The sequence below is a fragment of the Anas acuta genome, chromosome 3, assembly GCF_963932015.1.
Source record: "Anas acuta chromosome 3, bAnaAcu1.1, whole genome shotgun sequence".
Lineage (NCBI taxonomy): Eukaryota > Metazoa > Chordata > Aves > Anseriformes > Anatidae > Anas > Anas acuta.
Genome location: NC_088981.1, coordinates 4,988,613 through 5,014,206, shown reverse-complemented (window position 1 = coordinate 5,014,206; position 25,594 = coordinate 4,988,613). Strand labels below are relative to the sequence as shown.

Sequence of the window (25,594 nt, the reverse complement as noted above, 5' to 3'; positions counted from 1 at the left end):
CTGTGATTAGCAGTCAGCCCTGGACAACCAGGTTACATTCCACTCTGCATCCAGAGCCAGTGCAGAAGTGAGAGGCCACTGGCACAATACACAACCCAAAGAAAGAAAGTTAGCCCCAAGGCATTTCAAGCTGTGAACACAACTCAAAATAAACAAGAATTAAGCTCATCCTTCCTTCAGGAGGCAGAATTACAGAAAGGAGTTCATGGGCGCACAGCACCAGGGCTCCCGCAAGTATCTGGCAGCTGTACCTTGCACCACACTGCCACTGCCGTGTGGTAATTTTTCTTCATTTGGAGCTTTTCAGGGACGTGGTGGAAACACAGACACCCTGACACGCACACAAACCGCTGCCATTCAAGCCTGGTCTCTTTGCTAGCACTTACTGTGCTCATTTTCCACTGAGGACAAACACTGCCCACACGCGCGTGAGGCGGCACAGCCTGCTGCGGCTGCCAGAGCAGGCCAGAGCTGGCTGGAACTGGCTGGAACCGGCTGGAACCAGACAGAACCTTCTAGAACCTGCCGGAACTGACTAGAACTGCCTGGAGCCAGCCACACCTGGCATGGGGTAGCCCCAGGCTCTCCTCACAGTGGCCCCTGTGGCTGACGCCTGGGCACCAGCAGCCGGTACAGGGAGCAGCTGTGTCTTCAGACAAAAATGGGAGGAATTTACCACACATTCTGAAGATCCTGGAGAAATTAACCACAAATTCTGGGTTCTGAAGATTTTCAAATAAACTGCGTTCCCAGGCATGGGCTCTGACTTTGCAAATCGCCCCATTTTGCATTATTGCCAACTCTGTTACATGCCGCTGACCCTTTCAATACAGACCCTCAGTTTAATGCTCAGGATTTCCCCTGGTATCTGGTAGTCCAGAAAATGCTACAATTCTAAATTTTTAGCAGGAATTTCATTTCAATGAAGCCAATAGAGATCATCTGTCTTAATTACCAAACTCAAGTAAGCAGCTATGTCAAATGAATTAGCAGCGTGCACATAATCCCATTACACACATTCTCACTAGAGTACCTGCACCTCAGCTGACGGATCTGTCATTAACACAAGCACATTTTAGCTTTACTTCTAATTGAAACCTTACTTCTGGCCGGCCATTTGGCTCAGAGAGCCACGAGAACTACCTTTTCCATGTTCATAAACATCTCTGCTAGTCCCTGGTGTCACCACCTGATTAGATCTCTGGCACCGCTGGCTCCTCTTTGGCAACGAGGACACCATCGTTTCACCAAGTCTGCGAGCCTGTGTTAAAACTTAGATTTGAGGTTTAAGGCAGAACAGAAGGAATGGCAGATGTCCCACATAGCAAAGTTGCTTTGCTACAGGCCAGCTGAATTTTCATTAGCAAAAAGGACTGATTAACTAATGAGAACAGTCAAGAACGTAGGGTACCTGCATCCAAACTTTGCCTACATATTTAACAGTAAAAATGATTAAAAAATAACACAATAGATGGGCCAAGGATGTATATGAGAGGAGAGAGAGATGATGGTTCACGTTGAATTTAACAAAATAGTGATGTGTATGAAAAGCAACAGCTTTTCCCCAAACACGCACTGGGGCTTTCCTGCCTCTGTCAGAGTTCTGGTATTTGGATGCTGTCTGTCAGCAGCTTCTCATCCTCTCCTCCCAGTGCTCTGAGGCAGAACAGGGACTAAAGGAGAAAACAATTGTGTCTGCCATTCCCGAGGTGGACACACAGCCTTTCAAGTGATGCTTTTCTCTCCCTTTGCTGATGGCACTGCAGAAGGCTTCCAGCAAACTGAGCAGTTCGGGTGCTATCTATCACCTGCCTGCCCCAGAACTGATTCTTGAGATGTGGCACTCGCAGGGGCTCCAGCCAGCTCTTCCTCCCCAAGGAAGGCACTGGCAGATCCGAGTCCCTGCTTCCACCAGGCCCTCCTTGAGCCGACAGGGTTTAGCTGCTGAGCTGTAACCCAGAGAGCATGTCACCTGAGCCACTCCGCAGGCTGGCACCTTGGCCAAACCAGGGCAGATGCTCAGAAGGGAGGCCAAAAAGACCATCCCAGCATCACCCCGATTTCAAGTCTTTTTTTTTTTTTTTTTAAATAATAAAGATTCTACTCTGAAACAGATGTAACATATTTTATGCAAGTAAAATAATGTATTCCGCCTTGTGTTCAGTCTCAAAAATTGCTGAACCATTTCTGCTGATCATTTCCAAAGAAATTCAGCCTGAAGCAGACCTCAGGACATATGATTTCAGCATGCATGGTAAAAGTTTAACAACATTAGAGGCTACTACAATGGAAATTGTTGGGCATCACTGGTTTCACTTATAATAATGAAACTCGGTTGAAAGCTAGAAGCAGCTTTATGCAGTAGTTTTACATAATAAACACCCTTTTTTCAATACCAAATTGTTTTACAGAAACTGACTTCAGCTAAATGTTTTGCCTTTCTGAGTTAATCTTGACTCATATATTTTATTCTCACCGCATCACTGTATTTCATTGTTTCAACTTATACATATATTACATGAAAAAAATGTTAATAAGTACCATGTGTGTATACTGTTATACCTTTCTCAGTATTTCTATTATACTATACTGTACTATACCATACTATAAAATCAGTACTACCAAATGTAATATTTTCAAGTTTCAGAATCAAAATGCTTTGATGCTTCCAAAGTAAAACTTCTCGGAATATCTACTGCACAGGGAGTGCCAAACTGCCACCTGACATGCTGATGGGGTATGCAAGCTGGTTTTGAAACTTCAAATGTTACTTCACCAAAGTTCAACCAATACTACCAACAGCATGTAATACCTAAATGCCCACCGTGGGACTCTAAAGTGCTCGAGTAAGTAGCTCTCAGCATCTGTGAAAATGAGACATCAAGCCAGTGAGAAAAACCAGGGGTTACTTCCTCCAACATGCTACCATCAGGCAGTTTGTACCTGTGTTCCTGTCATTCATCTGGACATTTTGCAGAGCTTAATTCATTGAAGCTTTTTAAGTTACATAACTTGCTTTTACACAAAAGCAGAGCTATCATAACAGTTAGCTGGAGAGCTTTTCACATTTCATTGTTAAAAACAAGCAGATCCTTCCTCAGATATCCATGGCCCTCCCCGATGTTCTTTCACCACTGGCTCTACCCCCATCATCAGTCCCAATCATCTAAACAATAAGATTCATAAAACGCAAACTGTGAGCATAAACATAAGAAGACCTAAAGCTTATGAGGACACACACAGCGTTCAGCTGAAAATCAAACACCCTGAGAGCAGTAAGCCAGGAACCCAGTTTTGTGAAGCACATGTAGAGGTCATTTTGCCATGGAAGGAGGCTAGGGCCATTGCTAGAGTTGCCTGAGAGCTGCCTCAAACTTTGGGGCAGCAGAAATTGTCCTGGCATTATCCTGTCCTTCTGTTTCAATAAGTTTTTGCTTTTCATGTTTGTCACCTCATTGCACGGGCAGGTCTGCTCCTCCCTGTCCATGCCTTACATCCTGGTGTCACTGGCAACAGTGCAAGGCAGGAGCCATCCCTAACTGATTTCATGAATGCTGAGCATCTTGGAGCACTTCACTAATACCAACCACAGCTAATGGAAAGCACCCTGCTACCTTCAGTATGCTGTTGATCGGGAACTAATACCACATTAATTCAACCCCATAAAGATACATTTTGAATGAAATACAATGAAATACAAAGCCCACATTCAAGTATCAGTATAAGGAAATAATGCACATATAAATATACATAAATACATGTATTACTTCAATATTTTACAGACGTCTCCCTTATGTAAATATACATTGGACGCTTTGTGCAGTTTATTCACTGCAGGTTATTCCATACACAGCTCCACTCGGTGCCTGCTGGTAACGTTCACTGCTTCTGCTAACAATTCCTGAAGCAACAACTATCTGCACATTCTCCAGGCTGCTAACAGGGTCCTCCAGCGCTCATTTCTCTATTATTACCACACAGTCAGTTCCCTTTGGACTTAAAAAAAAAAAAAAAAAAAAAAAAAAGATAATAATAATAATCTGGGAGAAAATAAAAACCATATGGGACAGCTCTTGCAGCTGGCATGAATCATCCTAACCCCACGGCAGTCAGTGGGCCAGATCTTTACATGGTGTAAGTGGTCACAGTGCCAATGAAACCAAAGCTGGGCTCCAGGGACCAACCTTCCAACACCCTACTTCCCTGCTCAAGCTCAGGTTTTTCATCCAATATCAAGTACTAGATATTACTAGATACTACTAGTACCGTCCAGTCCTCTAGGCTAGTAATTACAGTTATTAAGATAATTAAGATATTATTAAATAATTAAGATATTATTAAGATATATGAAGATATAATATTAAGATAACTGCAAAGCTGTGGTTATCTTGGAAAAAAAACTTCGACCTGCAATTGCTGGTGTAAACTCTTGCTTAGAGGCACACCCTTCCTCCTGCTTTTTGGCCAGATGAAAGTGAGGTGCCTACTCCAAGCTGCATCTCCTCTGGTGGAGACAAAGAGAGACGGAGATCTCCTGCTCTCTTGGACACCAGGCTTCTGCCTCACAGGTAAACAGCACGATGCTCCAATCTCCCTTCCATCAGACCTCACATAATTGCTACACGAAGTTTTCCACGGGCAGGCCTGTTGTCCAGTTCTGCCGGAGAATGGTTTGTGTTAGCAACTCCCTGTGTACTGGGGTGGTAGACAAGGTCTTAACTTGTCAGAGTCTGCTGTTTCAGAAAGCTTAATAAACTGGACTGAACAACAGACTAAAAAAGGAAATAAAACATTTAACAGGCTGGTGTTTCTACCCCCTTCTGCTTTCTAAGAAAGACAAAATAAAAAACAAACAAGCAGTGGCACAAACCGGAGAGCACGCATAGCTCTCCCCAAGAATGCTTCCCCATTAACTTGGTGTTCGTCTGTGTTACCTACGAACCAACATGGTTTCAATTTAGTTTCTTATTAATCTTGGGCATTTCTTTCAACTGCTATTTTAAAAATAGAAACTTCATGCTGAACATTTTAATAGCATTAAGTTTCAAAGGCAACAAGCTGCTGTACTGATTTTTTTTTCCAAAAACTTTATTGCCAGATGTAAGTACTTGCGATTATTGATATTCTTTGTTTTCCCACAGGTTTCTCTTTTCCTTATTAAACAATATATCTGTATTTAAGCAGCTCCATGAAAGTTTAGTGAGGTCCATGAGAAATCACTAGTCATCAGCCCACAAATCCATCTCACCTAACTTCAAGGCACTTCACCAAACTGCTTAAATTAGGAGTTTACCTGCACTGAACTACCCCTGTTCTCAGTGAAAATGACTACAGGGTCATGGAGACTGCAGGTACTTTCATCCCACCTAAATTCTGAGTTGTTTTCTGGAAGTAACTATTTTTTCCACTGGTTATACAGAGAGCTCATGCCCACAGAGGGACTTAAGCAATTACATAAGACTCCAATGAAAACTGGGAAGAACCCAAAGTCTGGAGTCCTCAGCAGTATCAGCAAACAAGCAGAGGACCTGCTGGGAGAAACTTTCTAGGCCAGGTATATTAGTTTAAATCTAATTTAAATCAAGATAAAAGCACTACTGTGATTGCAGTAGATGGCCTCATCTAAAAGACAGTTTTAGTGGTCTTTGGGTAAGATGGAAAGACCAAAACAAATCAACAGAAAAAAGGCTAAAGTTTTAGTAGGCTTTGCTGCACGTCAGCTTTGCATTCAGCTCTGCTCAGCCTTTTCCCTCCATCACAAAGAAAACCTCACGAAACCACACCCCAGAAGCCAATGGCAGCTTAAGCACTGATTGCATAAAGAAGAGGATCGAATCCTTCATGAGCAGAGACAAGTCTGTTGAGAAGAAAGGGCATGAGCCCACAAGGGAAAATATGGGAACATTACAAAAAAAGCAGTGAATTCCCACCCACCGTATTTTGCGTTTGGGGAGATGGCAGTCAGTAGCAACCCTGGGGAACTGAAGGAAATCTTCGCATGCAGCTGTGAAATACTAACAGCGATCACACTAAATACAGCATTTTATTAGTGCATGAAGAGATTCCTGCCCACCCCCATCTGCTAGTTCCCATCTCCTCAGCTGGCTGTAGCCATCCACCCGATGGGTTCGGCATCCAGCACAGCTTCTTCCACCAGCACCAGCGCTGCTCGGAGCTGCTGTCCCTTCCACACCACCTCCAGTAACTCATTCCCACCACCCTGCCAGGCATTTCCATTCCTTCCCTTGTGCTAAATGCCAAATCAGCTGTTTATATAGCTGTGCTCAGAGGGAGCAGAAATTTCCAGTGAGGAGATGGGAGCAATAACCTTGTTTTCTATCACTGTTTTCAAACAGCTGCCGTGGGTCCTTACGAGGTAAAATAAACCACCCAAATCTCAAGCAGCTTCCCTACTACATGACTGGGACGTGTTAAGGGAGCATTAAAACACTGAGCTTCCTAGTGTATAGGAAAAAAAGCACCTAATGGGGCTGGATCCAAAGTCCACTAGAAATTGGTAAGTGGACTACCACCGACTTCAGTGAGCTTTGGATCTTCTGTACAAAGCCAGCCAGCTGCAAAAGCTGCTAGAGTCAAAGGAAAAGATGCTATGAAGGAACAGTGGCCTTGTGGTTGAGGTACGGGCATGGTTTCAAGAGACTTGGATTCAGTCTGCAGCTCCACCAGTCCTGACCCAGTGCAAATCATTTAATTTCTCTGGACATCAGCTTCCCTTCTGTAGTGTAGGTATCTAATCTAATGAGTGCAAGGATGCAGAAATTCAGGGATGCCTGTGAGAGAGGAGGCAACTGCATGGTGACACTCACCAGCACCACCTCAAAGGTGTAACTCTGCTGCTGTGGACCCAGTAAGGTCTGTTCCCCCTGCAACAGGGTACACCAGCGAGGGTTTGGCCAGTATCCTCATTTGCTTTGAGCTCACTGGAAACACCTGCAAGCTGTGACCGCAGCTTTTGCTGCTGTATCGTTAACTAGCAGGCTGGACATCAAATATGGCTAATGCAGCGTGGAGGTCAGTGCACGTTATCAGATCCATGCTGTGCTCAAAGTTCCTGTGTCCCTACCCAAGAGATTTCATGTAAAGGAGTTTGGGTACGCTTACATGAGCTGCAGCAGCGCAGACACAGCTGTACAACTCCAGTCCAGCCAAGCAGATGAGCATTTATCCAACTCTTGAGCACGCGAACAGGCCTATAAAGAAGTCAAGGTAATACAAACATAATGGTCTTCCTGGGCAGAAGGCCTAGGAAAGGTAAGGCATATTTTCTTGGAGATTCAAGGAAGGTGGTCAGTCTTAATGTCACTGAAACACTCGTTCAGAAAACCTTCCACCAACGGATGTGGCTTTTGGCAGACAAATGCAAACCATCTATTGTAACATTATTCTTTTGTTGTAAGCAACAAGCAGAAGAAATTATTAAAAAAAAAAAATAATCCAAGTAAAAGCCCAAATTAAGCTCCAGAAATTAAATACTAAAATCATTTTACAGCATAAAAAGATCAAACTGCAAACAATCTGCAAAAGCCATTACTAATTTAGCATTCCCTTACTTCTTTTTTCCAAAGTGCAATTCTTTTCTTCAACCCAAGCATACTTTGCTGGGACCAAACCTTCTCATTAGATTTCCTGTGCTGTGGACTTGATGAGATAAAGCAGTTACTTAGGACCAACAAATCACTTCATCAAAGAAGCCCGTTCGTAAATATTCTCAACAGCAATTAATGTCCTGGTGTAAGGAACTCATTTTGTGCCACATTCCTTGATCAGGCCAAGACCTCCCTTCTAACATGATGGTTGCAGGAGGTGGTCTTAATTTTAAAAGAAAGAAAGAAGCCATCCTGGCTCTTGTCATTGCCTCCACGTTAGCTGTTTTGGTTCATTTAGGCAGGAACAAAGAGCCAAAGTTTGGACCGAGCTGTTTGCTCTCAGGAGGGGCATCAGGATGCACCCAGGATGCAGCACCAACAATTTAAGATAAAGGTATTCCCACCCAGTCCTGGTAGGTAAAGGAATTAACATGTATAGCTAGAAAAAATGAAATTGAAAAGTTTTTTTCATATCTCTTTGCATCATGTAAAGGCCTGCCTAGGGAGTGTAAATGCACTGAGTCGTAGTGAATTAGTCAGCTGCAATGCATCTCTCAAAGCTGCACTAAGGCCCAGTCAGTGTGGTCCCTGGTGAACACAGATACAAAGCACAAACTCAAGAGAAGATACAGGAGGTTACTTTGTGGGCTGGTTTTTGTTTGTTTTTTCCTGCAGATATTAAAACACATACCCTGTTAAGGCACAGTATAATTCTCTCTGCTTTGACAGGAATACTCAAGCACCATTTTGAAACTGTAACACTGAAAGACAATGTGTAATATTCTTTTTTTCAAATAACAATTCTAGTTCTGCTCTTGTTGAAATGAGTATTCCTCTTCTTGTTTATTTGAATAACCCGATATTACAATGCAATAAAAAGTACAATATGCTAGAAGAGAAAATGGACAAATCATCAAGATTCAGTGATTTATTTCAACTCAGCGTTAGCTTACCAATTAAACAACTTCTAAATATTTTATGGGGTTCTAACCTTATAAACAAGTCCATGAATAGTCGTAAAGGTGCAATTCTTGAAGATATTTCCAGGTTTAAAAAGACCCTCCATTTCTGTAGGGAAAATCATCTGCCATTCAGAAGTCGCTAAATAAATGCGAGTATATGAACTGATTATAAAAGGCCTACTGAACTGGAGTAACAATAATGCCTCAGTCTTGAAAACATAGAAAGTAAATGCAATTTTACATTAAAGATCTGAAAACAAACTCAAGGCTAATATTTTCAGGGGAAAAAAAAACTTTGATCTCTTTTTCTTTCCGGGGGGGAGCCAATATCAACATGAGTGATTTTGTACTATATTCAGGAGTCTTTATGTGGGTTAATAATGTTAAAGTTATTCCACTGCTTTTTCAGACTTTTCTGGAATCAGCTCCTTGGTGAAACAGGGCCCTATTGAAGACTCCTGAATTTGCATAGCATGTGCAAGACATTTAGATTTATATTCCATGTTAGGTTGGTGTGTTTAGAGCTTACTCAGGCATATGCAATTCATTGGCTGTATTGTTATCTTCACAATGAACAAGCACACTCACTTCATCTGCAAGAAATACAGCTTTGAATGTAGAAAATTAAATTTCCATGAGAAAATGTGTTCCATGAAAATTTCCATCAATAAAGGCTTCGCTCAAACATACTGAGGTCGAAAGACTTTGACTTGAGCCTACCTGGGTACACGGGCACTTAGCTAGCAAAACCATGAAATCATTTGTACAGGACTCCTTTGAAAGTGCTCATCTAATGACAATTACTCACATTACAGTTCTGTCTAAAAACCTTTGGCTGTCATGATTCTTCTGTGTTCAGTGATGAATTTGCCCACAGAAAGTGGCAGATTCTGCCTCGAAGACTTTACAAACTCAATGGATAAAGGAATCATAATTATCTTGAAAACACTGAGAAAGGTGACATTAGTGATGAAAAACTGAAGACACTGAATTACAGAGACCATGGAAATGTTGCAACCACTCACAGTTCCCACTCAAATCACATCCCTATGCCCTATGTCAGCGGTGTGATCCAGCTGGCAGAGGATCCCCCACGTGCAGTAGCGATGTAGTTCCCGATGTCTGTACGGCAGGGTCTGCCCAGAAATACTAGAGCTGGACACAAAAGTCATTTAGAGAACTCTGCAGCCGATGGGTTTGCTTTGATATTGGGGAGACACCATTGTTCATTTCTCTCTTGCTGGCAGCATCAGAGTTTGTTGGGGGTGGTATCCAAAGTGGCACTAACATTGTCATTCCCTTAGTTGTTTGCTGTTCTTTGTAACATGTAGAGTGTATGTTACAAGGGACAGGGCAAAGGAGCTTGTACAATCACAGTGCTGTCCCATGGCAGAAGACAAGAAAACTTTGGCTGTTATGGCTTCCAAAGCAAAAGCAGGGGGAGCGTAGCTGCTCTCACCATGTGTGTCAGAGGGATGCACAGCAGAAAGGAGATCCATGCAAAATAAAGAAGAATATTGGCTCAAGAACAAAGCGGCATCTACAGCCATGAATTAATTTGGGCAAAAAGATTAGAAGAAGGTGAGTCACCAGAACAGCCTGCCAAGGGGAGCTGTGAGGACAAAGAACTCTGACAATCAGCGATGGCGGTTTGAAAAGTTTATGGAAGTGATTTTATGATGCAGAACCTATGATAGCAGCAGGCTGGATTTCTGTCTCAGCAGGTCCCATCCATTTCTGTTCCTAGCTTCCTTTTCAAATTCCTGATCCTGCACCACTACACTGAATAAAAGATTTGCCAATAGTTTCAGTAGAATCGCCTCAGCTACAGCAGAACATGTGCTTTCTGCAGGGCAAGAGAAAGGAATTCATGGATCATAAAGTACTGACGACTGCGTGCTTTTCATTTTCGTTTATTTCATTAAGAACTTAATATTTGTTTTCTAACTGTTTCATTAAGCCATAAAATTTTCCTTCAGGCCATGGGCCTTTTCTTCTTAGCAGTGGCTAATTCGGCTGTGGAGCTGGTGGTCCAGAAGAGAATAAAGTGGACGTCTTAAGAAGATGTGGGAGACGTGCATTACACCATGCTTTTCAACTGTTTCTGTCTTTACTGAGGAGATGTATCCATCAAAGCCTATTAGGAGACTGGATCACAATGGATATATGGCGTGCTGGCTGGAATATACAACACCAGAATTTAAAACAAGGGTAATGCAGCTGGTCTGAACTACTGTCATCTTCTATCCAAGTGAAACTGTTTTTCTGAGTTTTTAATACCAAAAGCATTTCAGATGTTCAACTCCCAGTGAAAAAACCAGGAGGCAGCTTTACCTTCAAACACACGGTCTGTCACGAATATAGTAATAGTACTGCAGACACACAGGGGGGCTACTTGCTGCTTTATTTACTGCAAAATCACTCCAGATCAGTTACTTATGTGCCAGTCACCTACATCAATCTGAGCTGTTCTGCTGCGAATAAAAGGCTTTATGATTATTCTCTAACTGGGCAAAATAAATCAAGAGGGAGGATATGGACATATGCCTGTCCTGACCGTTTTGGACTACGGAAGGAGAAGGTGATAGCTCTGTGTCCAAGGAGGCTGCCACCATGCCACATAGCTGCTTATTTTTTAATAAAAAATAGTTCACTGGCTTCAGCTCTTTCATGCCCCTCAGAGAAGTCTATAAACTGTTTGTTTTTCTTTTCTCTCATAGTTAGAGCCAAAAGCTTCAATGAATATAATCTTTTACAAGGAAACACACCAGTCAGTACAATCTCGGAGAACCCCCCAGGTAAAACAATGCAGATTTCTTGAAATATGCCTGTGTGCACTGAAAGTGAGAGGAGAGCCACGGAAAGCATTTGAGTGACTGAGTATAAACACATGTGATGAAATAGTAAGATTAAGTATTAAAGCCAGATTTATTTGCAGGAACTATATGACAGAAATCAGTACTTTCTCAAAGAGCAACTGCTGGAATTCTTAGCTAAAAATACAGGACAAAGCTAATAACCTTTAGCATAAGTCTTCTCTCTCAGCATTTTTGGGAAGTGGCTACCCCCAGCATTATCCACCCGTGACATCATTATACAGGTTTCAAAAATAAACAACAAAACTCTCAAAACAACAATTAAACTATAATGAACCAAAATGCCTGGCTTGTCTTGGCTTAGAGACAGAAATCTCCAACAAAGACTGGGTATGGACACCTAATAAAGAATACACACCAGTGCTCTCATCACAAAATCTTGTGACTATCTCAGCTATAAGTAACAGCTCTCATAAATCTGATGGAATATCACTGAAGCATAAACTAATCTTTTTGGTCTGTGAATATAAAGTGTTTGCCAATCCCAAAATATATTCTATTCTCTTCCAGATCATTAATGAAGAAATCATACACTTCTAGGCACCCTAGCATATTGTTCACTGTACCAGTTCAAAAGCAGACATTGCCATGCGAAAATTATGTTTTTCCAATTGACCTGTTGTTTTCTGTGATCAGTGTTGACCTAAAGAACGACTGAAAATACATTTTCAGTAACTATATCATGAATATGTCAAAGGCTTCTTACGTAATGAAATGGATTGGAGACGCGTGGAGGAAAAGAACTGCAAAGAGCAAAGAAATAAGAGAATAATACAATGGGACTTAAAAAGTCTGAGAAATATGGGAAGAAAATAAGTAATAAGAATACAAGACATACATCTAAAATAAAACAACCAGTAATACAGAGCGTTCATAGACATAGGAAATTGCAGCAAAATCCTCTGCCTGTAGAATCAGTGAGAGTTTTCCACGTTTGAGTTGGGATTCCTCCTTTAGAAAGCAACAATGCCAAAAGCAAATGCAACTTTAATGAGAAGTAAATAAGAAAAAGTGGCAGGGCAAGCTAGACAGATGATGAACTGAAAGGAACCACCAACAGGGGGGAGGTCAGTCCCGAAAGCAGTGTTATTTGGAGCCCTATCTCAAACGGAGCTGTGGCCGGTGTGGGACTTCCCAGGGAAGAAGACACCTTGATGGGGTTTCACGCACGTGCAGCGCGAGACCCAACGCCCTGCACGGCAGGAGGCACCACTGAAAAAAAGCTTGTGGACAAGCAGCACAGTCCTAGTCTAGCACGGCGATGTGAGATGTGGGGAGAGATGCTAACTGTTAACATCTCTACAAGTAAATTAAGTGTGCCTGGGAACATTCCTGGGCACGGAGGCCAGCTGGCACGGAGCGGGCTGAGCCTCCGCCAGTAAACACCCTTCGCCTTCAAAACAGGGAGGCTGCATGCAACCAGCCGACTGAGGATGGTCCCAGGAACTCGCCTGCTGCCAAACCGTACTCGAAAACTACCCGGGGCAGCGCTGGTTGGCACATGCCAAAGCCTCGCCAGGGACTGTTCGAACAGTTCACCAGGGCGGGCAGTCACGCTCCCGGCCCAGGAACATTCCTGCACATTGTTTAATTTATTAGCAGAGATATAGCCAGCTCCCTCTTTTCCTCTCCTTGCCCAGGTGAAGTATTTCTCTTGATCAGGACGTGCCGCAGTAGCCTCTGTCACTGATCCACCCTTTCTCCCATCCCCAGCCATCTCCCCTCCTGTTCCCACACGCAGAGCACACACGGGAAGGGGCTGGCTTGAGCTGGCATAACCACACCACGGGTAAGGAATGGCTGTGCAAAAGGCCAAAAGCACGACGTGTTTCCAAACCTGCCCCACCTCGTGTCCACGCAGGGACCTCACTGCACAAGGGTGTCCAGGGCTACCTCTGACTTACCCAAGCATTTGGGTGGTACCAACACCAGCAGCACCCCGCAGCACCGGCTGCCCCGCGCTCACAGTTATGGATGGGCTGCTCCCTCTGCCTCACTGCCCAGCATGTTCTTCAAAAAGACAAAAAAAAAAAAAAGACATCTTGAGACTGTTTTTCTGACAGTCATTGCCTTGAGGCACAAAACTAGCAGCACTCCAATTATTTTGTTTAAAATATACTTTGACTAAGAAAAAGAAAACCAACCCATTCTTTTCTCTGATTCAGTAGAAAAGATAACAATATTGGCTTATCCAGAAGAGGACAAGAACTTGAATGAGAGCCTGACATTCAAACGTGTGTGTGCGAGTGTGTGTTTAAACAAAACCCTCATCAGTTTAGATCGTATTTTCTGTTCAGAGTATCATGTACCCTCTAATAAATCCTAATTAAACCCTAAGTTCCAAGCCTAGTGCGAATAAATGTGCATTGACAAGTATATTGAGCGCTGGGAATTCACACGGCTGCCGCTCGCCGTTTGGGATATGTCGATGCACGTCGTGTTGTGTGTCTGGGTGAACAATACGAGCAGCACCTCACCTTTCGCTGGGGTGCAGCAGCATGCGACGAGCTGGTAGAATTCAGTACCAGGAAGCTTTTGGAAATGGGAGAGGAACCCAAGCTGACATGTGCTGGTGACTCACAGATGAAAACTACCCATTTCTACGTCGCTCTTGGTGCCCTGATTTTAAAGGAGACTTCTCCCTTGCTGAAAATCTTGGGACGCCTTTGTATTAGGGACTCCCGTCCACCCAGCTGTACAGACAGCCAACACATTTTGCACAAACTCCAGTTATTGCTGCAGTGAAGCTTGGTTTAAAAATGGTATAAAGATAGATTAATGTGAGCTACCTAGATGCCAGAGATGATCCTGACATGAATCTGTGGCATCTGCTGGACATCCATCTGTTTGTGAAAGCCTCTTGCTAAAATAACCCCAGTTCTCTTCAGGGGCTGCAGGTTCACGGTCCAGGTGCCCTCCCTAAAGCCTTGCTGCCCTCTTGAGGAGAGATGAACCTGCCAGCCCGAGCTGGGGTCACGGCACGGGGCTGGCATGCTGACATCTCCCCTGTCAGGTGGTGTCTTGGATCCCCCAAAGGAAAATCCCACCTGGCCACCTCCCTGATACCAGCTGAGCTTCACCTCACCCTGTTTATACCTCTGCAAGCCCAAGTGATGCTGCTGCAGCTTGGTGAGCTGAGAAACCACCGCAAAATCCGATTTATGTTGGTTTGGAATACATCTGGAAATAGATGACATTTTGAAAAGCACCCTAGGCATCAGGGTCCATACACTGCACCTGTGAGCCGCCTGTAAGACCAGCCTGAGGCTCCCATTACGTTAGCAAATGCTGCGGAGCAATACAAGAGGGTCTGTGGAGAACACTGTTAAGATCTATCCTGGCCTTAAACCCAACCGATGAACAGATTGCCTGTCAGCATTTGGGGTTTGTTATCTGCACATCTCGTGGCCTGGTCTCATCCAAAAGCAACCCAGGACCCCCGGGAAGGTTCCTGAAGCGCAGTGGTAGAAAGATCCACTTCACAGGTTCAGTCGTGACCCAAAGAGAAGCACGGCTGCACCTGCACAGAGCTCGTGGGGAAGCGGCGTTTGTCCATATGGGCACCCTGAGGAGACCACCTGCAAGGCACCCCCGCAGGCCGAAAGCAGCTTGGATTTCCTCGACTCAAGGTCTAGAAAGGGAGCTGGGCCACAGCCCCAGGGCTGCAGCACTGCACTTCTTCACGCCCTGCTGGTTTCAGGGCCACGAGGCTGCCCAGGCAGGAGCTAACTGGGCCCTGTCTCCCACCAGCCCAGACGTTCAGCACACCTGCAATGCTCATGTAGGCACAGGAAAAGCAAGATGTGAGTGGAGCTTCAGCTGCCTGGTTTTAGCTATCACATCAGTCACCTACAGCCTCCAAGGCACGCAGATGCTTTAAAACTTTACCTCCAGTGCCTATGCCAGCACAGAGTGCAAAGGAGACCCCCTAGGAAACCCTCTGCCCTCTGGGCAAACAGCTTGCCACACCGGAGGGCCCTGCTCTTTGCTCATTTTGTACCTTGCTTCCACGTCTGTCCAGAGCTGGGCACGACAGGGTTCAAGTCTTCCCAGGACACGCCTCGGGTTCAAACCGCGAACCTTGCGTTCCTTCTGCCTCGCAGGTACTTTCACAGCTGTCCCACTGACTCCTGCCACGCCAGCCAGGAGAGGCAGTCAGTCATCATCCACAAAGGCTGCTGGTTGCTGCCCCCGAGGGGGACCGCTATCTCAGAGGTAGGTCTGTGCAGCAGTCTCTTTGAACTCTGAAGTCATTCGCACAAGAAAGCGAGGCTGACAAAAGCTGCGGAGTCTTCTGAACACCTCTTCAGACAGCGCGGCTGAAAGACAGACTTCCTCCCCTGTGTCATTACACACACACGCACACACCCTGCCCCAGAACCGGAGTTTAAATTGAGTTCTTTGACACACATCAGAAACCTCTCAGTATAGAATTTCTGAGAGACACCAAAATCCTTCGAGCCAGACCTAACACAGGCAGCCACCTCCAAATTGTTTAATTGCTCTCATCAATCGAAAATGCCTTTTGATTCAAGAACAAATGCTTAGCAAGACCTTGGTGAAAATAGACATAACCTAAGGGCTGAAAAGCAAAGCAACGTTATATTTTTTTTTTCCTTTGCAGATAAACAGAACTGCTTTTTAAGTAGCTCTCGAGAAGGACATCTAAGCACTGCTCCCGTGAATAAAGCAGACGGTTCACATGACTACCAGTTCCTGCCTGCTTGCAAAAGCTGCATGCCAGCAAATCTAATTGAAAATAATCTGTGATCTCCACTTAGCATTCTTCAGGAAAGTGCTTTTATCCCATCTTTTCCCATCTCTCCTCCTCCCCTCCAATCTTAAATGAATCACATATTGAATCACTGCAGCATGGCTGCATTTGATCGTGATTTATAGGGCACTGTCTGCCTTACTCAGTATGCAGCCTTCACAGGGAGGAGGTATTCTGGACAGAAAAGAACAGGCTGTCAGCACTCAATAAATTATTAGGAACAGCCACTTCCTGAAGTTAAGACCGATATAAGATCAGCCTCCTAAGTGGACAGGTGCACAGAGGTGTCTTACATCAACAGCTTGCCCGGCACATAATCCAAGTTCTTAATAACTACATTCAGACATGGCACGGAGAAGACAGAGATTTAATGACAGTTGCTAATAAATAACTGGGGAAGCTCTAGGTGCTGCAGAAAGCCCGTTCAGGGCCCAGACCCCACCGCGCTGGCTGCTGCTCTGCACTACTGTAGGTAGCACGGATTACTGCCTTTCCTTTCCTGGAGGCGATTACACAAGGCAGGCCTGTTAAGATAAATCGCCCTGCCCTCGTTTGACAGAAGTATCCAATATTACCAGCAGTCAAGTTTCCAAATTTGCAAACTCAACATAAAGCTGTGTGCAAGAAGTGTTAATGTAACTCTTTATCATCTCTCATCAGCATTCCCCTCCCTATTGTTTCCCGTTTTCAGCCTTCACTTATCTCCATCACAAACAAACACGGCTATGAGCAGCAGCATGCAGAGACTCCGCTGCACGCTGACACACTGGTACTTGTACGTGCTGATCCACTGCAGTCATCTGAAACCAGTCGTGTGCCATAAGAAAGAAAGAGAGGCAGGAAAGTGTCCCCAGCTAGGACCAGGTAAGGATTGTTTTGCTGTATCTGACAGGAAGAAGGGTGCCTTTGCTCACGCTGAGACGCAGTGAAGCAATGGCAGCAGATCCAATTCTCAGGGGTAAGAAGCGATGCTGGACCAACTACATGACAGCTGTGTGACAGCTGTGAAGCTTTCCAAAGATACATTAAAAAAAGAAAAATACCAAACAAGGACCAATATTAGGAGAAGGTGAACAACAGGTCTGTCTTCTGTCCCTCGCCACGCTCTCCTACGCCCAAGCTACTGTCTGAATAGCAATAGCACAGCCAGGTGCTGTCAGCTACAGGAGGCAGCTGGTTCTTCACTTCTCTCTTAGGGGGTCACAGTTCAACCCTGGTGCATCCTGCATAGGCCATTACACCCGAGGTGAATTTGGCTGAGTCCTACAGGGTCCACACTGCATTTGTTGTTTGCTAAACACCACCAGAGGGCTCAGCACTGTACAGGAAAAAAGGTCTTGACCTGAAAAACCCTACATCTAGCAACGAGGATTTGTTGGCAAAGCCTCTGATTATATCTTTACAAATTATCATTCTGTTTTAAATATGCTTGGTTTCAAAGAGGAGTTACTGCCTTCATAGCAGAATCACCCAGGAAAACACATTCCCTATCGTTATTCAGATGCTCAAAGCAGATTATTAAATAGCTTTAAACCATTTGTAAAGTAATAGTAGTAATACAGGTAACATGCTCTTACAAAATACACTTTCCATCATAATACAGCCGAGAGCCAGTCACTCTTACAAATTAATAGAACTCCAGTCTATTTCTACTATATATGGTCAATGTACTTGGACTAGGATCCTCTTCCCTAGAGCGATACAGCTGGCCGCTACTTACCCGTGCTCAACGTCTCCAATTCCAGATATCCCATTGCATCTGTGATTTCTGATCAATCCTAGGAGAGAATTTTTCATCCTAACTTCTGAGTACCGTGTGATGCATCTGACACTAGCAAGACAAAAGTCAGCCCCTTGGGGTCTTGTCAAAAAGCAAATGTAAGACAAAATGCTTGTAAGCTTTGATTGAAATACTTCCTCTCTCCCAGCACCAGCTAATGATTCAGAATGATGTTGTGAAATGTATATTTCACTACCTTGAAACAGATACTGTGTTGAGTAGGATTTATAGGTGATTTAACTCAATCATGCCTTCAAAGAAGCATGAGAAAGCAGTGAGCCCTGCTATAAAGAAGAGGGAATATTCAGAGGCTCAGCTAGGGTTAAAGAGAGCATCTCTGATCACCAAAGAGATGAAAAGTGGTCAAGAACGGAAATCACTGCAACTACATGTCCTAAGCTATTGTCTTTCACAGAGGAACTGCCAGAACATGTAGGATTTAGGGCTGGAAATGACAGCTTACTATTCTGATTCATCAACTGGTGTTCGCAGAGGGGAAATATTTGAATCAAAGCTTTAAAATGTTTTTGTTTTACAGTAACGTTTTTGTGAAGAGGTAGATGTGAGGGGAGGAACTAACTGCACAGTGCACAGGACAGCACGTTAAGGCTAAAGGAACTTGAATTCCATGCCTAGCTGTGCCAAGAACTGCTCTGTGACAGTGGACAAATCCTTTCACTTCGGTTCCCATTTCTTTTACCTGCTCTACATCTGCCTTGAGTCTTGGGATAGATTTATGCAGGTCTCAGGGATTCAGTGGCGCAAGCATTTCTCAGATCTTCAAATGAGGTTGAAAACACCACCCTTTGGCTAAAAGCCCGTTGTTGCAGAGACTTGTTCAGCACCTGGTACGGACCTCGGCGGGGACTGTAGGGGGAGATCATAAAAGTAAAAATGACGACTGTAACACCATCACCACCATCTATATACAAGCACTTACAGGCACACGGGGTACCAGGAATGTCCGCTCAAATTCGAGTCTGCTGCAGCTGATTTCAGCATCAGAACAGTGTCGCAAGCCCAAGCAGGAGTCCATCTAACCCCTGACTCTGCCCCCTGCCACTAACAGGCAACTAGAGAACAGCAAAATAGTCAGAGCATACATACAGTGATATCTAGCCCGAATACTCTCCCAGCATCTGCGGATTTGTGATTTGTGAATTTCCTGAGCCACAGATGGTGTCTTTGCATTAAACAGTCTTGGCAGATTTTTATTCTTGAATTTTCCAGTCCCTTGAGGCAAGTTAACATGACTTCTTCTAAAGAAAGCACTGAAATTTAATCTAGTGAGGTAACATCGCAGTCCAAACCAGGGGCAGAAAAACAGATGACATTTTTTGATGATCTAGCATTCAAGGTGACGTTTCAACATCTACACATGAAACGCAAGTGTAAGAACAGCACCTGAAAGCTGAAGGCACGTAACTCCTTGAGAAACCACGCGGAAGGTTGGAGGTGTCCGAGCCCACCAGCGGCAGCCACTGATGGCCACAGGGACAATTCTTTCCCCCCCCCGTGAGGACTTTGGCTCAGCTGAATAGAAGGGAAACCAAAAGTCCTCTCCCTTCCCGACACAATGCAATTATTCTTCCAGATTTTTAGACAGATTCTCGGAAGTCTCAAGTACTAAGAGCCACAAAAGGTGTGAGCCTCTCTTTATATACTCTCATTTTTGTACATATTGTGCAGGCACACTGTGAGAGACAATCTCTGTCCAAAACGATTGTTTTTAACTTTTAACAGGTTTGGGGCAAGATTATCATCTTTTACTTCACACGCGAATTACATGACAGAAAGAGAATTTGAACTTTAAGCCGCAGTAGAAAAGCCTTACTTACTTGGTCAGTACTCTTCCTGCAATTTCATCTTTCTCTAAATATATACAGATATATAAAATATATACAGCAAGACCAACAACTTGTGTGTGTGGTCTAAACTATGTTCAATAAGACACCGTTTTTACCTCTTTGGCATTCCTGGAGAATGAAGACAACATCCTATCAGCGTTCATCCTCCTCATCATAAGCCAAGATGAAATGTTAAGCCCTGAAGTAACAAATTTCATCCAAACTGTGAGGCATCCAATTTAACGCATTCTGCATTTAACATAACAGTCATCTACGAGATAAAGGACGGAGTTTTAGCATCACCCAAAAGAGATGAGGAAAATATTAGCTTCGGTGTAGAGACTGTGAAACACACAAGAGGAGCATCAGAACCACGGGCTTGTCTACACGGGGACACTGGAGGGATTAATTTGAATTAACACAGGTTGTTCAGCTCTGCTAAAACCCTGTGAAAGCAGACTCCTCCCGAGTTTGTGACCTCAGACAGATTTCAATTCCTTCACTTTGAGAATTAAGCTAGGTTGAATTAAGGTAAGTTTTATTCCTGAAAGAGATTGTTCACCAGTAGTTTAAAGTAGGTTATTGGCCTCATTTTGAATTCATACCTACAGCTAATACGAAGAAATTTTTAGCATTCTTATGCATGGAGAGAAACTTTCACTTAATAATTATTGCACCACAAAGACACAGCTGAGTTCAAGAAGTCATCGTGCCAGGGTTTATGTACATATAGGAAGGTCCACACACTTAAGAGCCAGAAGAGATGGTTTAGATCATTTGGTCCTGAGCTTTTGTTTAACGCAGGCCAGTTTTTCTACACAAAATCCACTAACTCACATCTGGTTTGAGAATATCCTGCCCCCCCGCCCCCAAAAACCATTCATTCTTGAAGAAGGGACCATTTCACAAGGCAAATCCACTCCTTGCTTTGGTGGTTTGCTACACCTGCCTCCAGCTAACATTATAATTTAACAACATACTCGTTTGAATTTGTCGAGCTCAGTTCTCGATCAGTGATTCCTGTTACACTTTCTTCTCAGAAATTAAAGCACTTTTAACACTGGTATTTGCTGCCTAAGAAGTCCCTTAGCTGAACAGCTTTAACATTGTTTTTTTTTACTGTAATTTATTTTAGGTTCTTATGAAAACCTAGAACACAGAAGGGCTTGTGCTATAAATAGCAACGGTTCCCCCTCAGCTCCCATTCATCTCTGAATTCAACAGCTAGCACTGACTCGCATCACGTGGAGCCCCAGCCCATACAAACACACATACCTAGAGACTGTTGGGGTCCCATACAGCATATTTCTTTTTAGAAACCAATGCTACTGCTAACTGGCAAAAGAGGATTTTGAACTTGCATAACTGTGCGTGTATACATTTATATACGCATGTGTGCACTGCACGTGTAACTTCAGTGGATGAAGCAGTAGAGCCACAGCATGAGCCAGTCTGGATCCCACTGCAATTAGTAGAAAACGTCATTTGCTGCAGTAGAGAACAGAAAGTTTCTCCCTATTCCTTCCCTCATGGTCATTAGGATTGCTTTCACCAGTGGGGAAGTTCTCAGCCCTACAATATGCTGTGAACACTGATCATTGTTAAGTGAGCTCAAACTACTTGGGAAGCACGTCCCTGAGACACAACCAGACCCTGGTGAGGCACGCTGCCTCCCGTGGGACATCACAATATGAGTTTGGTATTAAAGCTTTCTCTTCCCAGGTCAGAAGCGAGTAGGAGAATCACAGATCTTCAGCCTCTTTCTCTCTCCTCTTGCATACACCCATAAGTATAAACCAAATAAATCCCACGCAGATTAGCTGAAGCTCCTGATGACCTGTAGCACTCAATTGATGTGCAAAGCAAAGTCACCAAATTTGCCAGGGTGATGACACTGACCCTAGGACCCAGAAGATGTTCAGAGCTCCAATCTGGGACATTCTCCAGTGCACGCCCTGCAATTCTCACAACTGGGACACGAGCTTCCACAGAGAAAACCTGTTCAACTGCGAGATACTCAACTTGAAATGCCTCCTGAACTTCGGATTCATAGAAGATTGTTAATTGAAATGGTGGCATAGTACACCCCCAGATTAGGCTGAGATGTTTGAAAAGCTACTCACACAGTGAGCGGGGAATTTTGGTTGGCAGAATTCCCAGAACAAGCTGAGAGCAGGCACAGAAAGGCTGCACGAGGCCAAAGCGGCGCTGAGCTCAACCCTATGGTCTCACTTTTGTGTTCAACATCAGCACAGACTTGCTGAATGAAGAGAACTAATGATCAGTGCTTGGCTCTTGACCTTAGCTTGAGGCAGCTGGACTCCTTTCTCCTTCTGACCCAGGAAAGGGCAACCATGTGTTATACACCTCTTCTCTCTCTTGCACACAGACACAAGTGTTTTCAGACTCTGATGTGGTATATATCAGGTATGCACCATCTCCAGCAGAGAAATGAGAGATGTAAAATACCACCAGATGTTCAATTGCAAGATTCGCAACCAGGCTTCTGACTCCTGAAAAGATTTCTGCTACAAGGTGAGGGAAGAGATTGCCTAGTAAATAAAATGTTAGTTTGTCAGAGGCTTGCCACACTCACCTGTCCTGGAACAACCCTCACCATCTGCTCTAGCCCTTTACTACCTCCAATAAGGAGCTCTGCCTGAAAAGCTGCACATGGTGGGCACTTTCACCCAAATTTCCTGGTTTTTGAAGTACTCCTTGACATGTTGTGGTTTCAGTTGCTATGGTGATTGATTTGTGTTTAATGAGCTCATGTTATTGGTTGGGATTTTTGTACGGTGAGTCATGCAGGTTTCATTTGGTAAAATTCACATGGAGATATTGCCATCTAGATCAGCACCAGATTAGCTGAGAACTCCAGCTTCAACTCACCTGTTTTAACATTCCCAGGTGAAGTCAACTTTATGATGAGGAAGATAATTGCCTGCAAAGTAAATATTCAGTTAATAATGTACCTATTGTATTGTTGATTTGATGACATGGCAGCAGCAGCCAGTTTTAATTTAACATGACTTAACTATCAAGCGATTGCAATGATATTACAGGAGCTTGTTAAATGAAAATAACCCTGTTCAAATTTGCATGTACATGTGCAAGGGAAAAAAAAAAAAAAAAAACAGCTGCTCCTGGGCTGACAGCAAATGGAATTATGTCTTTTTTCAAATTGGTGACATTTAAATATGCCAGATAAGCACTCTGCTGATTGCAACCCAGTGGTTGTGGTCCAAAGGACAGAACATTTGACTGGGAAATCAAGAAACCTGTTTTTGAGTCCGAACTTTCTCACTCTTCTAGCAAATCACTTCATCTCTTTGTATCTCAGTCTGTCCATCTGTCAGAAGGCGATAACAATGCAGAACTGCTTTGCATAGGGCTTTGAAAACTGGTTGAGAAGGGAAATACGAGCTAGATTTTGTTGTGTGTTTGTTTAGAGCTTTCTACAATTCAGATTTACATTCGGTGTCTAGGCCAGACTAGCTGCTTGTCCTATTTCCACAGGCTAGGTATTGTTTTACGTAAACAAAATAGCTCAAACAGCAGGGGAGGCAGAACGTGGTTCCACATTAAATTGTCATAAGGTAAGGAGATGCTTGATTAACCCAGGTTGCTAATCTCTGTAGGGAACAAGCCGTGTCAATCAAATGCTTGAAGGACACCTGTCATCAAAGGCAGTTGGTCCTCTGCTAGCAAGGGCTCACCCATGCATTTGGTGACCCTATTTTATTACCTTTTCACTATTTATTTTACTGTTTATTTTACCTGTTCCACTACAAACTGCAACAGGCCTTCCTAAAACTCAGTTCCTGTCTGGATTGTGGATGTTACAATCCCTGTCCTGAACTGCTGACAGTCTGAACAAAGAGAACAAGCAAAAGAGGCAACAGATGATGAAAAATATGCCTGGGAAGCTCAAGGCATCCCTGCTGAGAGCCCTGCTACCTGCTGTGGCCACATTTCTACTAGATCCCACTGCAGATGCAGCAAACTTTCAAATAAAGAAAGGGCTCTAGCATTTCATCTAGGCATCTAAATAGGGGAAGATCCTCACCAGCTTGGCCTGGGCCTTATAGGAAGCTCTGGCAGAGCGAGGACTTGCCCCGGAGCCCAGGGGTCTCTCCTCCTCTGGCCAGCTGTCCTCGAGAGCTGTGAACCACGGCTCCTAAGGGCACAGCCAATCCTCCCGGAATTGCTGAAGCAGCTTGTTTCTAGCTACATTTTCAGTATGTATTTTTTTTTTTTTTTTAATCACATTGTGAGCTGAATCGCCGATTAGTGCCAAGGAGCTTCTAATTACATAGTAACAGTAGCAATTGCATAACCCTCTTCCAGCTCCTGCAACAGCTCAGCCCCACAAGTGCCAGTGGAATGTCACATTTTTCCATGCTTGAAGTATCTCTTTTCACTAACACTGCAGCCAGTTGCTTCTAATATTGCAGAAAAGAATGAAAAATGCTGGGATTAGACCTCTACAAACCCTAATAGTGTGTTTACAATAGTCTTCAGGTTCATTCTTAACCACTAGGTCTATGACCTTCTAGTAAATTATACTACACTGGAAGGTTTTAGCTGCTGTTCCAACTCCACTGTAAACATGTAAACTTGAGCCATCTGTGCTTTTTTAATATTTCCTGTAAAGCCTATCACTACACCAATCTGTTGTTTCAATTGGCAGCACAAGAAGTCATTGTGTGCTAATTTTTCCCAAGGGCACTTGATGCACTTTATTAAATAGGGTTTTTTTCTTCCTCATTAAGGCCTTTCCACAACAATAAAACCATATTTCGGATACCCAGGCCAGCAGGCATTGTGCTGTTTTGTATGAAAAAAAAAAAAAAAAAAAAGAAAACAAAAAAAAAAGATCCCAGCTTCACTATGCTTTCACCAAAGAACAATATGGAGGGAAAGGAAGTTTTTTAAGATATTGCAAGCTTTTCTTTTAGAGCGCCTGCAGGGAAAGAGTGAGAAGGGGATGAAGGGGATGCAAGCGACGAGGGGAAGAATTTGGCCAAACCTCCCAGAAGCAGACAAAGGAGCGGATTCTTTCAGAGGCATCAAAATTTTGCTGGGTCACACACTTCTCACACACCTCAAATTGCTGCTGACTGCTGGAGCTTGGAGGGTGCAAGGGGGAACTGAAGCGCCGAACCGGATCAGAGCCAGGGTTCACCTCGCTCAGTATCCCGTTTCGGGGAGTCACAGACCAGATGTTCCAGAGGAAAGGGAGACGAACCCTGCTGCGGAAGCATGACGGTCTCAGGCCTTCATAAAGATCTTCATTTATTGTATCTCCTGTTAGGCTGCTCTGACCTTTAATAAGGCTGACTTTTCCTCCTCTTCTCCTCCTTGTTATAAAACCTGTTAAAATATTGCTCTCATTGTAGAAGCTGTTTCAAAAGGTCAAGGCAGGCACCGAGGATGAAGCAAAAAGTGGGAATTTTTGGTAGTTCTACTGTGTTTAAAGAATACACTATTGGAATAAGTGACACTCAAAAAGTAGCACAGAATAAATTAGAGGTACATACAGAATAGCCTTTGTGGAAGATTTCATGTTAATTCATTTAAAAATCTTTGCCTGCTTTGAAAATACGCACAGTATATCCTTTTATTCATTTCTCTGTGATGTGATCTATAATCATGGTAAAACTGTTCCCTAACGAACACAGGGGATTTTTGGTCAGGGTGATTTAAGTAGATTTCTGGAGTTTAAGGTCGGAAAGGACAATTGCA

General features: G+C 43.8%; 1 protein-coding gene and 1 long non-coding RNA gene across 3 annotated transcripts in view; both read right to left on the bottom strand.

Moving 5' to 3' along the window:
- Positions 1-25,594, bottom strand: part of BMP2 (bone morphogenetic protein 2) — a 203,896-nt gene that overhangs the window by 110,980 nt on the left and 67,322 nt on the right. The window lies entirely within an intron of this gene.
- LOC137852947 (uncharacterized) lies at positions 15,440-20,331 on the bottom strand. Its single transcript, XR_011094084.1, has 3 exons — positions 19,963-20,331; positions 18,700-18,866; positions 15,440-17,997 (listed from the first exon to the last, which is right to left on the bottom strand). It is a non-coding gene; the product is annotated as an uncharacterized lncRNA (long non-coding RNA).